Source organism: Felis catus, chromosome D2 (assembly GCF_018350175.1).
Source record: "Felis catus isolate Fca126 chromosome D2, F.catus_Fca126_mat1.0, whole genome shotgun sequence".
Classification (NCBI taxonomy): Eukaryota; Metazoa; Chordata; class Mammalia; order Carnivora; family Felidae; genus Felis; species Felis catus.
Window position 1 is genome coordinate 78,566,015 of NC_058378.1, and position 15,861 is coordinate 78,581,875.

The 15,861-nt window shown below is 47.3% G+C and overlaps 1 long non-coding RNA gene across 2 annotated transcripts; it reads right to left on the reverse strand.

The window, feature by feature from the left end:
* Positions 1-878: 878 nt before the first annotated feature.
* On the reverse strand, positions 879-11,925 carry LOC111557130. 2 transcript variants are annotated; one of them, XR_002736959.2, is made up of 3 exons: positions 10,929-11,925; positions 2,748-2,907; positions 879-2,010 (listed from the first exon to the last, which is right to left on the reverse strand). It is a non-coding gene; the product is annotated as an uncharacterized LOC111557130 (long non-coding RNA). The 2 variants fall into 2 exon arrangements; XR_006587395.1 differs by having other exon boundaries at positions 879-2,907.
* Between the last annotated feature and the right edge of the window lie 3,936 nt (positions 11,926-15,861).

Here is a 15,861-nt window from a genome sequence, read left to right on the forward strand (position 1 = left end):
GAAGAACTGCCTCCTCCCACCCCTCCAGGTATGTCCGTATCTTTTTCTAGTCTAGACAACTTTCTTTTTTTTTTTTTTTTTTAATTTTTTTTTTCAACGTTTATTTATTTTTCGGACAGAGAGAAACAGAGCATGGACGGGGGAGGGGCAGAGAGAGAGGGAGACACAGAATGGGAAACAGGCTCCAGGCTCTGAGCCATCAGCCCAGAGCCCGATGCGGGGCTTGAACTCACGGACCGCGAGATCGTGACCTGGCTGAAGTCGGACGCTTAACCGACTGCACCACCCAGGCGCCCCTAGACAACTTTCTAATAATATTAATAATATCCAATTTACTTATAAATGCTAAGAACCAGGCACTGTTCTGAGTCCATCATATGTATAACTTGTTTCATCCTCCCGGTAACCCCTTGAGGCAAGTACTTTTCCAGGTAGGTAAACTGAAACATAGAAAGTTAGCAACGTACCCAAGGCTACCCACATCGTCAGTGTTCTTGGCCACCAGTCTCATTTACCACATCATTTCACTGGCCCTGGCTACACAAAGACAGGTTAAAATGAGCACAAAGATGGGGAGACATTTTGCTCAGATTATGGCTAATCCTGCAAAAAGGAATTTTATATTATATTTTACAGAAGAGACATTTGAGGCACAGAAAGGTTGAGTAACGTTCCTGAGATCATTCAGCAAGTTAATGGTGGAACCGAGTACTGACACTGGTCATTCTGACCACAAAGTACACGCTCTTGGAAATCTTATGACTTTTGCGTTTTCAAAGATTTTGTAATGTAATGCTTGAGTGATATTCATCTGTAATGAAAAGATTAGCAAAAACAGACCAACACATGCAATGTAAATTATGAAATGACACTGGAGATAAATGAAAAGGCATTTTGTTTCATTGCAATAGACATTTCTGAGCACTTGCACAGCAGCAGGGCATGATGCTAGGGTTTCTGTATGAATTAATTTATTTAATCCTTGCAGCTAAGGATTAAGGAGAACCAAAGCCTGCCCAAGATAACTTGATTTGAAAGAAGCAGAGGGGCACCTGGGTGGCTCAGTCCGTTAAGCATCAGACTCTTGGTTTCAGCTCAGGTCATGATCTCATAGTTCATGGGACAGAGCCCTACATCAGGCTCCACACTGACAGTGCAGAGCTTGCTTGGGATTCTCTCTCTTTCTCTCTATCAAAATAAATAAACTTAAATAAAAAGAAAGAAGGAAAGTAGCCGAACTGGACTTTACAGACCCATCTCTTGCCCTTTGAATGAAACTGCCTGCCCCCGCACAGCCTCAGAGACCTTACACAAGTCATGAGGTATTATCAGAAGCATCCTACTTGGACACTTCCTTGGAGGAGACCTTGATGTGTTCTGAGTGTCTCGGGGTGGGGGGCAGACCAGCTTTATGTGTTGGGGTCACAAGTGAGGGGGAAGGGCCATCCAAAGTTAAAAGGCCATTATGGATGGGATTAAGGGCAGTGGATGTTTAAATGAAGGCCTACCTGTAGTTGTCTCTTTTTCCGTAACTCAGGTAAACTGAAGATTACATAGATGATCGAGAAACGAGGAAGACCGTGTTGAGTGACAGGAACCATTCTGGCTATCTGTTGCTACTCCACAGACATAGTGGTTTAACACAATGACTATTCAGTGACACGTCGTGTTGTTGTGGGTCAGGAATTCGGGCACTGGGCAGATGGGAGACTCTTCTGCTCCACATAGCACTGAGCAGGGTTATTCGGTGCTGTTCACCTAAAGACTGGTCTGGAGAGTCAAGGGCAGCTGCACTCACATGCTTGGTGCTTGGTGGAGACAGCTGGAAAGGTGGGCTCAGCCAGGGCCCCCTGCCTCCCCAGGCAGTCTTGGGGCCTCTTCACACAGTCTCTGCAGCAGCGTAGTCAGACTTCTTATAAGGTGGCTCAGGGTGCCATGAGCAAGCCACTGTTCCCAGAGATAAATGGAAGCTTCCAGTCTCTTAATGCACAGTGTCACCTCTGCCATATTCTGTTGGGCAAAACAGAGGCCACCAGGGTCAGGTGAGGAGACCTAGATCCCACTTTGTGACAGGAGGCAGGTCCAAGAATGCATGGCCTTCTTTAATCTGCCACAGGATGGTAGAAATATTCACTCAGCACCGTCAGCCCTTTCTCAGTCTGCACTAAGTACATTGACATTTCAGAGAAAACCCTTTACATTTCAGTAGCTTATAGATGAAACTCAGTATTTTCCCCCTGAAAGTCATCATCCTCTCCCTTTTTTTTCCCTTCTAGGTCTTTCCACAGCTTCTCAGGATCATATAACAGGTAGTCACTTGTTTTAAATTGAAATGGTAACCCCATGCCAAGAGAGCCATCACAGCAGATGCTAAGCAGTGTGCCTAGGATGTGGCACAGACAGGCTGGAACAGCATGGGTGAGGGGCTGCTTGTCCACTACCCACGCCAGTCTTGTCATGGCCCCCGCCATGAGAACACCGGGGGAGTCAGGACCTCAGTCAATGGAGCCTCTCAGTCCTCACCATGGCCTTGCCAAAGGGCATTCATTAATACTGCTAAGGCCTGAAATACTGACTTTTTAACCAAAGGGGCAGGCTGTAAAGGGAGTGGATCTGCTCAGGTCAGAGTAGGTAGGTGGGAGGGTGACAAGAAACTAGAAGGAAATGTGGTTCGCCCATCCAGGGGTACCCAGCCTGCTTTCTGGGTACAGTCCTGTAGGGGGCACCCATGACAGGCACCAACTTACCTATAGAGGTTTCAGGAAATCCAGTCCCAGGGGGTTTCATGTCTGTCTGACCCAGCCCGGTTGTTCTAACTACAACCAACCAACAGCAGAGTGATGAGATGCCTGGGTACATCCCCACCTCCTGCCATCCATTGCAGGAAAGACCAGGAGTCTTGGGATTCTGGGAGCATTACAAGTGAGTCGGGCACAAATGGAAAGAAGAAAATTAAGCAACGTAGTAATTTAAGGACAAGGTTAACAATGCATATTGTGTTTTCAAATTTCCTCTAAAATAACTTGATGACTCTAAGATTTCTGCTTTCTTGTGTGGCCTGCTGCTTTAAGTGTGTGTGCATGAGTGTGCACGTGCGCACGTGTATGTATGCATGTGTACTGATTTATATTAATATGACAACTAATATGGAAGAATTAGAGTTCATTTGTGTAACTCTTATAAATCTAAAAACCTGTAAGTTTCAGTCTCAGGAGGTACTGAGTTAAAGGAAACACAATCTACCCAGAAAAAGTAGTGAAGAAGTGGTTGGCAGGGGGTGCCCATCATAGCATCCTTCAACAATGTCCCCTTTTCTCCAACTCATCAGACCCTAAAGTTGTTCTGGAGCCTCCGGTTTCCCAAACCTTCCCCAACTAACACCTTACCCAGACCTGACAGCCTCTGTCCCTGTGTCCCTCATTCCCAACCCCCCCCCATGTACATCCACTCTGCCTCTCTCCCCGCAAGGAAGAATCTTTCTGCCATAGAAGAGGAAGGAGATAGTGAACAGACCTGAAAAATACAATATTTTCTTCATCAGATGGTAAGGGGAGAGGAAAAGGCAGGGAACTCCCGTATATTAATACTTTCCCCTTTAGAATGAGATTGAATGGACTCTCCTTCCCCGGTGACATTTAGGCTAAAGATCTGTTCAGACAGCCTGGCCGTGTCCACCCAGGTGGACTGCTGCCTGACTCAACCAGACCACTGGGTGTGAGTGGGTCATTACTGGGGTCACACAAATGGGCACACGCTGACATCCTCTTTCCTGTTGCTTCAGGAGGAACTAGCTCTTGCGGAGGGGTCATGTCTAGTGTCTCTGGCTCATTTTCCAGTCCGCTGTACCCAGAAAGCTACCCAACAGACATCCAGTGCGTTTGGGAGATTCATGTGGATAAAAAATTCCGCATAGAACTCATGATTCCAACTCTGAAGTAAGAAAACAAACTTTTAAGAGAAGATTCTCTCTAAATACGAATATTGGTTTGTGACATCAGAATAAAGATATTTCATTTAGACCGAAACGTTTGGCGGGGGGGGTAGGGGGGGGAGGCAGAAGAATGCAAAATTCTTCCCAATTTGAGGGTCAAGTTAATTTTGTGATAAAAACTAGAGTTACTTCTAGTTTAAAAAATTCAATAAGTGATTTATTTACATATTTAACTCAACCTTATTATGATAGTTCTTCTTTTGATTTTGTTTTCTAAAGGTGCCACCCATTCCTCCTTATCAGCTTTGCCTTTGTTCTACCATGGGTACCAATACCTATCTTCTTAGACTTCCTTTTTCCTTTATCTAAATTTTCAGCAAACAGTAAGAGGCTTTGCATACACACACTTGACCCACCTGCTCTAGCCCCAGACCCGGCATCTTCTCAATGTTGCCACCAAGTGAAAGGAGGCAGTGAAGGCATGGCCACATCTCTGACACGTAGGGAATATATTTCTCTGATTCACTTTTTTATCTCCATGGCATGAAATAATAGCCGACATTTTTTTAGCGTTGGCTGTGTGTCCAGGCTCTATACAATGTACTTGGTATGCTTTGTCATATTCCAGCATCACTGCAGCCCTAAGATATATACCCTTCTCCTCTCCATTAGAGATGAGGAACCTGAGGCTCAGAGAGGTTAACTAACTTGCCTGAGGCTAACTGGCAAGGTCTGTCTGATGTCAAAGCTCCAGCTTTTCTCCGACACGTGGTTCTATGGACAGAGTCTGTGCAAAGACCTTCTTGTAGTATGTGACAGACATCATGCTGAGAACCCAGCAACACTAGGAGATGCTATGAAAATCCACCTGTAGCACACACTGCTCGGCCCATGGAGTCAGGCATGCCCTATGCCAAAGAATGTTCTAGAAACATGTTTTCTTTGTTGACTGAAACCCTAAGGACACAGAGAGCAGTCAATGAAGTGAGAACCTTGAACCCACACCTCCAAAGTCTATCCTGTTATAGGTCATCTATGCCTTCAAAATCACACAGTTCCTTCAAAATCCCCAGCCTCACACACATCCCTTGTGAGAGATCGCCAAAATGCAGATACTCTCTATATGCTGACCTTTCTATTTTCAAATTAACTTTTCTCCGAGCCCCTGGGTAGCTGAGTCGGTTAAGCATCCGACTTCGGCTCAGGTCATGATCTCACTTTTTGTGAGTTCGAGCCCTGGGTCGAGCTCTGTGCTGACAGCTCGGAGCCTGGAGCCTGCTTCAATTCTGTATCTTCCTCTCTCTCTGCCCTCCCCGCCTCTCAAAAATAAATAAACATTAAAAAAATAAAATTAAATAAAATTAACTTTTTTCTCCCCAAGATTTGGGGTATGAAAAATGTCATGAGGGGCGCCTGGGTGGTGCAGTCGGTTAAGCGTCCGACTTCAGCCAGGTCACGATCTCGCGGTCCGTGAGTTCGAGCCCCGCGTCGGGCTCTGGGCTGATGGCTCAGAGCCTGGAGCCTGTTTCCGATTCTGTGTCTCCCTCTCTCTCTGCCCCTCCCCTGTTCACGCTCTGTCTCTCTCTGTCCCAAAAATAAATAAATGTTGAAAAAAAAATTTTTTTTTAAAAATGTCATGAAATATGGAGGTAGGAAAATCTGGCTGTAATGTTTACAGGCTGATCATCAGGGTGATTGGCCTGGTAAGAATTTATTTGTAGTGCACACTAGTCTTTCTAATGTTTCATGTAGACGGTGACTGGTGATTGCTAAGTTGTAGCCATAAGCCTCCCACAATCTTCAGACAAAATAAGACTTCTGTAGTAAGGCATCGTAGAAGTTAACTGATATTTTATATATCAACATGCAGTTTAAAGTAAATCCAAATATTTAATCCCATGATTGCCATACTTTTTAAGCTTTTAGATCTAGGAAGTTTTAATCTGCCACTAACCCTCTACTTCGATCCCCCCCCCCCCCCAGCCTAGAGGATATCCTTGGATGCCCTTACGACTCCGTTGAAATCTTCGATGGCCCCCGGATCGCCTCACTGTCCATGGGGAAGTTCTGTGCCTCAGTAGCTCTGATATTTTTCTCCTCCTCAGACATCATGACAGTGGTCTTCCGAAGTGATTCTATGATCACCAACACTGGCTTTTATGCTATGTTCAACGTGATTCCACAAGGCGAAAGAGAGTCAGGTAGCAAACTTCAAGTAGGCTTTTGGTCTTCAAAAGACAGAACAGTTTTCTAACTTTGAGGGCTCCCGCTATTAAAAAAGGGCTGGAAATTAAGTTTTTAAAATACCCCACAATTGGTCCCATAAGCCCTACTGTGTGCCTGATAGATTTTTCCCACTAAGAGGGTCACATGGACAATTGAACTAAGGCAGTGAGGTGCAGTTGAAATGACAAGATGATTTGGGGGGGGTGGTAATGCCTGGGAAGACAGAGTCTAGGTAGGGAGGGCAGAAGAGAATGCTAGGGTGAGGGGGTTGCCCCTGCGGAGGGAATGGGAATGGACGGCCTTGCTGAGGAGGTCACATGTGATGGATGACAATGAGGGGGCATTCCAGGCAGAGAGAATAGCAAATATGAAGGCTCTTGGGGACATGCTGGAGAGACAGGGGAAAAGGTCAGTGTGGCACAGCTTGTGCGCTCAGGAAGGGAAGGCTGTCCCTGGGATGTCTCCAGGAGACAGCAGGCAATTCGAGCTGGCCACTGCCCGTTGGCCCAGAAATAGCCATTCCTATTGGGCTTTAGGAAGCCATAGACACCCTGGTGGCCAGGTGCCTTCAGGGGATAAATCTACCCTCATCCAAGTCATGTCCAAAAATGCAACTGGGGACCCATTTCCCCAGGATCCCAGTACTGTGTCAGAGAACCACATAGCGAGAGCTGCAGAAGCCATGTGCTGGGTGTTGAGCACTGGCTGTGCTTTATACTCCCATTCCCACCCACTCATCACTGAGCCCTCTGAGATACATGCTGCTGGAGCTCCCATTTCACAGATGAGAAAACTGAGGCCCAGGCAGACGAAGGAACTTGTCAAAGGTTACACAACTAGAGAGCAGTAGAGCTGGATTCAAACCCTCCTCTGTCTCACCCTGAAGCCCGTAAGCCCTGCCTATTACAGAATTAAGACAGCCTTACGCTTTGTTCTTGAATTCATGTGCCTTAGCCATGAACATGGGAGCTAGAAATCCTTCCTACTTAAAACTTCCCAAACTCAAAAATAAAACCCTGCTCTGTTTAGAAGATGGACCGGAGCTGCGGCTGGTGGGCGGCTCAGGACGGTGCTCAGGACGGTTGGAGGTCCTCCACAAGGGGGCCTGGGGCACCGTATGTGATGACCTCTGGGACCTCAATGAAGCCAAGGTCGTGTGCCGACAGCTGGGGTGTGGACAGGCCATTGCAGCCCCTGGAAAGGCTCACTTCGGCCCGGGCTCTGGAAACATCCTCCTGGATAACATTCAGTGTTCGGGAAGCGAGCACCACCTCGGCCAGTGCCTCAGTTCCGGGTGGTCAGACCACAATTGTGGCCACCATGAAGACGCTGGTGTCGTCTGCTCAGGTAGCCTGTCCCCCCGTGGCAGTTTCTTTCTGAACTTTCAGCCAGCAACATCTTAGTGATGGATGGCGGTTGTGCACAAAGCAGGGCTAGGGAAGCGGAGGGTGGTGGCCCCGCAGATGAGTGTCCCTTTTGCCAGGTTGACAAAGATTGCTGACAGCCTGACTCCATTCTAAAGACACGTGTGCCAGGCCCACATACCTGTCAAGTCCTGTTCTCTGCAACCTCTCCCAAGCCTGAACTGCTTTTCCAGGATCCAACATGCCCGTGTTGCTTGTGTAACACGAAGCTTACCTGCTTGAGATCTGAACCACCACCTGCCTTCATAAAATGTAACTCAGATTTCCTACATCTACCTACTTTTTTTAATTCATGCAGATGCTGGGGACTGGGCTCCAGATGTGATCCCCGCATCCCCAGGTAGGTCCAACACCGTGAACTTCCAAGATCTCTGCAAAGTGAGTAGGAAATCTAATCTCTGTCTTGACCTAGACACTGCTGGACTGTGACCTAGACACTGACTAACTACCCAGGGAGCTTTTAAATTCCTGATGCCCAGGCTGCACCAACACCAGTCATATCAGAATCTCTGGGGTCACACCAGGTCATCGGTAATATTTAAAGTTTCCCATGTGATCCCAACATGCAGCAAGTTGAGAACCAGCGGCTTAGACAATAAGCTAAGAGCCTCATTCCCCAAATGAAACGGCATCCCCAACTCCTCTCTGGACAGCAGAGCAAGGAAGGGTGGGGGGAGGGGGACAGGTTCTATCACCATGGCTGGGAAGAGGGTCAAGATGGAGAGAGAGAAGGTAGAAAGTTTTGCCTCCCAGGGACATGTGTTAAAAAACAAAAGCCTGCAAGAAAACACCGATGCATCAATGGCTCGCTCTCCCAGTGGGTCAAGAACAAGCTGAGTGTGAGAAGTGAAGCCATTTGGGGCTATTCTGAGGGCCTTCTTTCTGGCTTCACAGACATGGCAGGAACAGAGAAAGGGTATACCTTGTTCTGGTAACCTACCCAGAGTCGATGTGTGGCAGTGATGTCCAAACTCAAGACTCCGGCGGGATCTAAGCACGTGTGGTCCTGCCTCCTACAGCGGCCTACCTCTCCAGGACAGGCTCTAGCTGCCCACTTCCCTTCCTGCTGGCACCCTGGTCCCCACCCAGCCTCCTCCCCAGCCCTGCTCTGTGACAACTTCCACACTCTGCCCCCACTCCGGGTTTGGATGTGGGGCAGGTCAAGGTCAGGGTGCACCCTGTAGTGTTCGGGGGGTGGGCAAGGTGGCTGGCAGCCTGTCCCTACTCTGGACTGGCATCACCATGGGACATTTGGAGGGACACTTGGTGGGGGCCTCTTACCCACTCCAGTCCAGGCCCCCAGGGCATCCCAGGTGGGCGCCACCATCCCCTGTAGAAATAAACCTGTGGGAAGGGGCGATTGACTTCCCCACCTCCAGCTGAGGCCCCACATTTTCATTTTGCACTGGGACCCACTAATCGTGCCGCAACCTGGGAGGGGAGGCACAGCCTACAGAGCCATTTCTCAGGGACGGACAAGCAGCTACCTCTGCTTGGCACCCTCTGGGTTTTCCTTTTCTATCCCAGTGAGGAATCTCCTCTAGCCCCGGGCCAGGGAGGAGAACACGGTTTTCGGTTCATCAGACAGCTCTGCGCCATGTCCACTTGCGGTCTAGGGTATCAAACCTCAGAAGCCTTTTCTCTTTTTTCTCTCTGCTATAGTATTCCTTTTCTGAGGCAGAGAGGCATAGCTGACTGAATAAGAGAATGGGTCATGGAATAAAAGAAATTATAGGGGGAAATGAAATCCTTTATGTCTAAATAGTATACACCTTGTAAGCTAATCACTTCTCGATAAAGCATTATATATTCTTCTGGACACACACACACACACACACACACACACACAGAATAAGGCTTTTGCCATTTAACTCTCTAAGGGAAACACTGCATGTCAAACATTTTAACAAAAGGAAATTGCTTCTGAGACAACTTTAGGTCATCAAAAAAATGCATTCTGCTGATGTCCAGCACCCTTCCTGAAGAAGGACTGAGAAGGCAGGCAGTGGGTAGTGCCTCTGTCCTCACTGCTCTACACCTGGAGGCAGAGCTGCCCAAGGAGGACAACGGGCATAAAGGAATTCTAAAATGCATCTGACCCATTTGCTTCAAACTCTGTGCCCACCAACCCCTAGTGTAGGACTCCAGCAAATACCAGCTTCCCAATGGACAGGCTTTCAAAATCTGCCTTAGGCTCACCAGGTACTGGCGATTAAGGATGCATCTACAGGGGTGCCTGGGTGGCTCAGTCGGTTAAGCATCTGACTCTTGATTTCGACTGAGGTCATGATCTCACATTTTGTGAGTTTGAGCCCCGTGCCGGGCTCTGTGCTGACAGCACAAAGCCTGCTTAGGATTCTCTCTCTCTCTCTTTCTGTCTCTGCTCTCCCCATTCATGCTTTCTCTCTCTCAAAAATAAACATTTTTTAAAAGGATACATCAGAATGTAGAAATATAGGCCTCCTGGAAATCAGAGCCAAAAGGACACAGGAAAGGAGGAAACTCTCCCACCGAGGGTCATCTATTTCAACGTAATTCTTGTCCGACCTGCCCTCCCCTGCCCGGGGCTCTCAGCCATCCGGTTTTTGTCCCTGTGCATTTCTGCACACTCTGCAGTGACATGCTCAGAAGCCCAGTGATGTTTCTGTGGGTGATGCACAACTGATCGATCTCAGGACAGCCCTGGGGTTGGTGGGCCCTAACACAGAAGAGAAAATAAGTCATGTAGCTGTGTGCTATCTGTGATTTCCTGGCGATTCACCAAAAGAAGGGGAGAGACCACATCCCGCGTTAGGAGAGAAAAGAGAAATGAGCATGCGTGCCCACACCATGCTTCAAGACTCAAGCAGAGTTACAGGTTCACTCATTCGCACGTAAATGTATGATGTTTTTGTGATGCCTCTTTCCTGATTTTCTTTGGTTTTGGTTTTTGCAGCTCCCATCCCTCAAGTGCCTACACCACGAGGTAACTCTCTTTTCATTGAAAGTATAACCTGTAAAGGATAGAATCACGTTGATAACCCGTAAAAGCAGAATGGATGTCTGTCTGTTCTGGCTACCTGAGGGGAAGGAATTGGTGGGATGGAGCCCTCACGAGTGCATGGATTGTCTACATCTGAGTTGAGCTGGTTTGCATGGCAGGAAGCTGGGCAGAGCATTAATGAAATTATTGGCTGGACACCCCACACCTGCCACACACATGTCCCACGCCATTTCCAGTCTCACCTACAGTCTTAGGGTCCTGCTCTGGTACAAGTCACACCCCTCATTCCCTCTCAGGGGTGCACACACTGCCGCCAAGCCACAACTATGCTACCACCATGATCCCTTCCCATTTTGTGACTCACTGTTGAGTTTGATGGAATCCTGGATTCTACTCCTGGGAAATGCCAGGTGCATGCCGGAAGAAGCCAACCAGTTATCTCTTGTCTGCCCACAGGAGGAAGTAACTCTTGTGGAGGAGTCATTTCTGGTCTCTCGGGCTCCTTCTCCAGTCCTTGGTATCCAACAAACTACCCCACCGACGTGGAGTGTATCTGGGTGGTACACGTGGCTGAGAAGTTCCACATAGAACTGGTGATCCCAAGCCTGAAGTAAGCAGCTTTGCCTTTTTCTACACCAAAGGCCAGATTAGCTTTGAATCCATGCTTTCCTTAAGTAGGTGGACTTTCTGCATATCTAGTCAACTCAGCTCAGTTTTGATATAACAAAAATGTCAAAAATCAGATAATAAACAACAGAAACGTGTTTCTTACAGTCTGGAGATTGGAAAGTCCAAGATCAGCATTCAGTGCCTGGCGGGGCCCTGCTTCCTGGTTCACAGCTGGTTATAGTTTCACAGTCGCTTCACCTGGTAAAAGAGACAAGGGAGCTTTCTCAGGACTCTTTGTAAGGGCACTGATCTTACATTGCAAAGGCTCTGCCTTCCTGACCTAATCCCTTCCCAAAGGCCCCACCTCCTAATACCATCCTGCTGGGGGCTAGGTTTCAACATATGAATTTTGAGGGGACATAAACATTCAGCCTGCAGCACCGTGTGACACATCCTTTAACATTTTAGGTGAAAAGAGGTCTGGTCATCTGAGCTTAGGAGTCTTATAATCATTGAGCTCAGCTCCCTATGCACTGGAGAACGCCCCAAACACCCACGAGCATCCCTGACACCAGACCACCAAGGCAGCGTCATCTGGGGTGGCCCACACACGAAGACCTCATGAACCCTCCACTGTCAGCCAGCTCCACTGGGGACACTGCTTCTTCCTTGGGCTGAGCCCAAGTTTGTTCTTCTTCATTCCCATTTTCTGAACTTCATTCTTGCCTCTAAGGCTACACAAAACATGTCTGCTTCCTCTTCTTCAAGAATGTCTGTCGTGACCCTGCTAAGAGTTTTCTTTCGCAGATTAAATATACTCCTTTCATGCATTCTTCTTAGGCCCATTGTACTTCCTGCTTCTTTCTCTGACCATCATCCATTTTTAAAGGAATTTCTCCTATTTTAATGCATATTTATATGCATGTATATATACATACATATTCACATATACATGAGTGACTTTTTAATGCAAATATTGCTTTTCCTGATATTGTTTAACCTGGTTTCAGCTTTCTACACTGGGTCCCAACTGGGTCCTTCTCTCTTCCTGACTTTGTCACAGTCTCTGCCAGACTTCTGCCACTGCTTTCCATCTGTGTTCGTTGGCCTCAGCAGTCAAGGAGCTGAATGGCTAAATGCTGCCTTCAAATGGGAAATGGGTCAGCAGTGGAGTGAGGGATGCATTTGATTAGCTTTACCTGATGGCCAAAATTCCTTTCAAATGGGGGAGAACAGGGAGCATTGTATATGGTGAACAAAATTTACTTATCATTCATTCATTCGTTCATTCATTCACTGCACACACATTTACTCATTTAAAGCAGTGTGAGAAGATTTGGTATGCTATATTCAAATCTATGGAATCCATAGTTCTATTCTTTGGGGGCACAGAGTATCATTTTACCACTTCTGGAAAATGGTTATTCCAAACAGCTGCAGTGGCCCACTCTCCCTGCAGTCTCAAAGCTACTGTCCCAACATAAATTTCCTGCTCTAATTTCAAAGGATACAAATCAAGGAGCTGCTTAAAGTGTTACCTAGAGCCAAAGCGTAGGCACTGACTTTCAGGGTTTGATGTTTTTAAGACTAGATTTCTCGATATCTGTTTTTTGTGTCTAAGGACATGAAGTTAGTTAGTTTGCTCCAATGAGGCTCCACTAGAAATGGTAGACCCCACAGGACATTTGTCTGGGCCTGGAGGTATCTTCTATTGTCTCAGTTGCGGGCGTGGGGTACCACTGTCACATAGTGCTTGGAGGCCAGGGATGAGGCTGAGTGTCCTACTATTCACAAGACAGCCCCCCAAAGCAAGAACTTCTCCAGCCCCAAATGTCGATGGTACTGAGAGCCCCTGATTGCAGCTTGCTTTAGTTTTTTTTTTCTATTTCAGCTCCTATGGAAACCCGCTTCACACTCGATTTGCAAAAATTATATCCATATTTAAAATGTGCCATTTCATTCTTGCTAAGTGAAGTGTGTCTTGTTTTCCACTGAAATGATTTCTCAGATTATGGTTTCATCTGTTACTGTCACCCTATTGTCACCTTACACACAAATGTTATCATTTTTTCTTATCTTAAAGATAAGAGGCACTTGGCTCTTACTCCACTGGAACAGGTGTGCTCGCAATAAACAGGCTCTCAAATTTGGGAGTCTGCATACACTGGGAGGTATCCATTGTGCGTGTACTGTGCAACAGGCACTTACAACACATGCCTTAGGGGCCACTTACGGCTGTTGGAATGCCAACGTGCATACCTCCCGTGTTTATCATGTTAGATTAATGTTGATATTCTTTAAGGAATATTTGTTGAGCCTGCTTTCATGCAGACTCTGGTCTAGGCACAGACTTCTAGTGGCAAACAAGACAGACAAGATCTCTGTCCTCATGAAGTTCATATTCTAGATGGGGAGGCAAATAGTACTCAAATAAACCAGTAGCTCAAGGACAATTCTCATCAGTGATAAGTTGATAAATGCTATGAAGAAAAATATATATACCTAGATGGTAATAGGATAGAGAAGGGATGGCTGGGCAGATGGGGTTTGGTGGGATGGTCAGGGACAACTTCTCTGATCATCCAGGTTGGAACCAGGCAGTTTGGGGCATGGAAGGAGAGAGTCCTACTCAGCAGGCCCTGGGGGCTTATTGACAGCAGGTCAACATCTGTCCCTGCTCCAGGTCCCACTGAGTGTTCTACTCAATGAGACACTAGTGGACACTTGCCCACACCCCCAGGGAATGTCAGAGTTTGAATAGAGTCAGGGGACATTCAGGAGGCACTGGAGGTAGAGAGGAAGCTGATGGGAAAGATCAAAAGCCAAGGTACCAGATGGGGGCCGCTGAAACAGAGCATGTGAGACAGAGCGCAAGGATGACTGACCTGGGCCGGTGCCCACAGGGAAGGACAGAAGGGCAAATTCAAGCCATATTGAAGGGGTCAAGTCCACCAGTGGGATGTGTGGTTGAAAGGAGGCAGCAGTGATGATTGCAGTTTCTGGCTGGATACAGTACAAATGATGCTTTCATTTAAGACTTTTATGCAGATTTCCTTGAGGAGATTTGCTGTGCCTTTACCTCCTCAGATTAGAAGACATCTACGGGTGCCCGTATGACTTTATTGAAGTGTTCGACGGACGGCAAGTTGCCTCACTCTCCAAGGGCAGATTTTGTGCTGGGGCAGAGCTCACCTTCCTCTCCTCTTCAAACATCATGACTGTGGTGTTCAGAAGTGATGCCATGATCACCAACACAGGGTTTTATGCTCTGTATAATGCCATTCAACAAGATGAAAGGGAGAGTGGTAGGTATCCTAATATTCACCCTGGATGGAAGCTAGATCTAATTTGTGTCCTTTCCCTTTAAGAGAGGAGATGCTTTCTAAATCTGACCTGCAGAGTCCACCATCATTAATGCCATCTTGAGTGACGTCCACTCTAACAGTCCCCAGCCAATCCCTCACCCTGCTCTGCCACTCACTGTCCTTTTCCACCACCAAAACATCCTGGCTACAGAAACAGGTGGCTGAATCTCATATCTTGCATTGACTGTGTGTGTAGATGAAGGACGCAAATGAAGATCTTTCTTTTCCAAAGGAGGGGAGGATGCAGTAGGGCCGATCCTTCTGGAACAAAGCTACCTCAAACTACAACTACCAGTCCACCTGATTCCAGGTGAATTCAATACAAAACCACCCAGAGCACTTATACAGACCTCTTAGGATGTGGGGAACATTCCCGAGCTCTCAGTGGATTATGCTCAGGGTGACCACGTAACTTATCCTCCAGTCAGGATACCTTTGAGAGTTTAAAAGGGACTCTAAACTAATTAACAGGCATTACTTGCTCTATGACAGTTATAAACCAGGACTATTCCAGGCAAAGCAGGACATAAGGCCACCCTACTTAGAGTCTCATAGCCTAATACAGAAAAATGAGCCCAGGTGCTGGGCATTCCTTCTCTAACTGCAGAAGGTCCTAGAGTTTTGGAGACAGCACCACAGCTCAGAAGCCTCTGTCTTCCTGTCCCCCAGGTGCATCCCTGAGACTGGTGAATGGCAGTCACAGGTGTGAGGGCCGGGTGGAGGTCTTCTACAACGGCATCTGGGGCACAGTGTGTGATGACAACTGGGACATAACAGACGCCAGGGTGGTGTGCCAACAGCTTGGCTGTGGTGAGGCCTTGTCAGCCCCAGCTCAGAGCTACTTTGATGGAGGCACTGGCCACATCATGCTGGATGATATGCAGTGCATGGGGAACGAAGCCAGGCTGTGGCAATGCACGCACAATGGATGGTTCTCCCACAACTGTGGGCACCATGAGGATGCCAGCGCCATCTGCTCAGGTGAGCCCCCAGGACACAGCCACCCTCAGAGACAGTCTTGCCCACCTGCAGCTTCTAGGAAGGGAGAAATCAATGCCAGCAATTACTCAGAAAGGAAGCCATGGCTTCAAGCCATCTTTTCAATGTTGTTTAAGAGTTAGTGTCTGTTAATGTAATGTTAGTGTAAGTTAAGTTTAATTTGTTTAAGAGTTAGTGTCCTTTGTCTTAAATTATTGTGTCTGTAAACTGTTCAAGTTTCCCCCTTAAAAGTTGTGATAATTAGATAGAGGATTTGTGTCATCAGACATCCCAGTCCTGGATAAGCATGCCACGGTGTTGGTGACAGTCCACTGCTCCCTGACT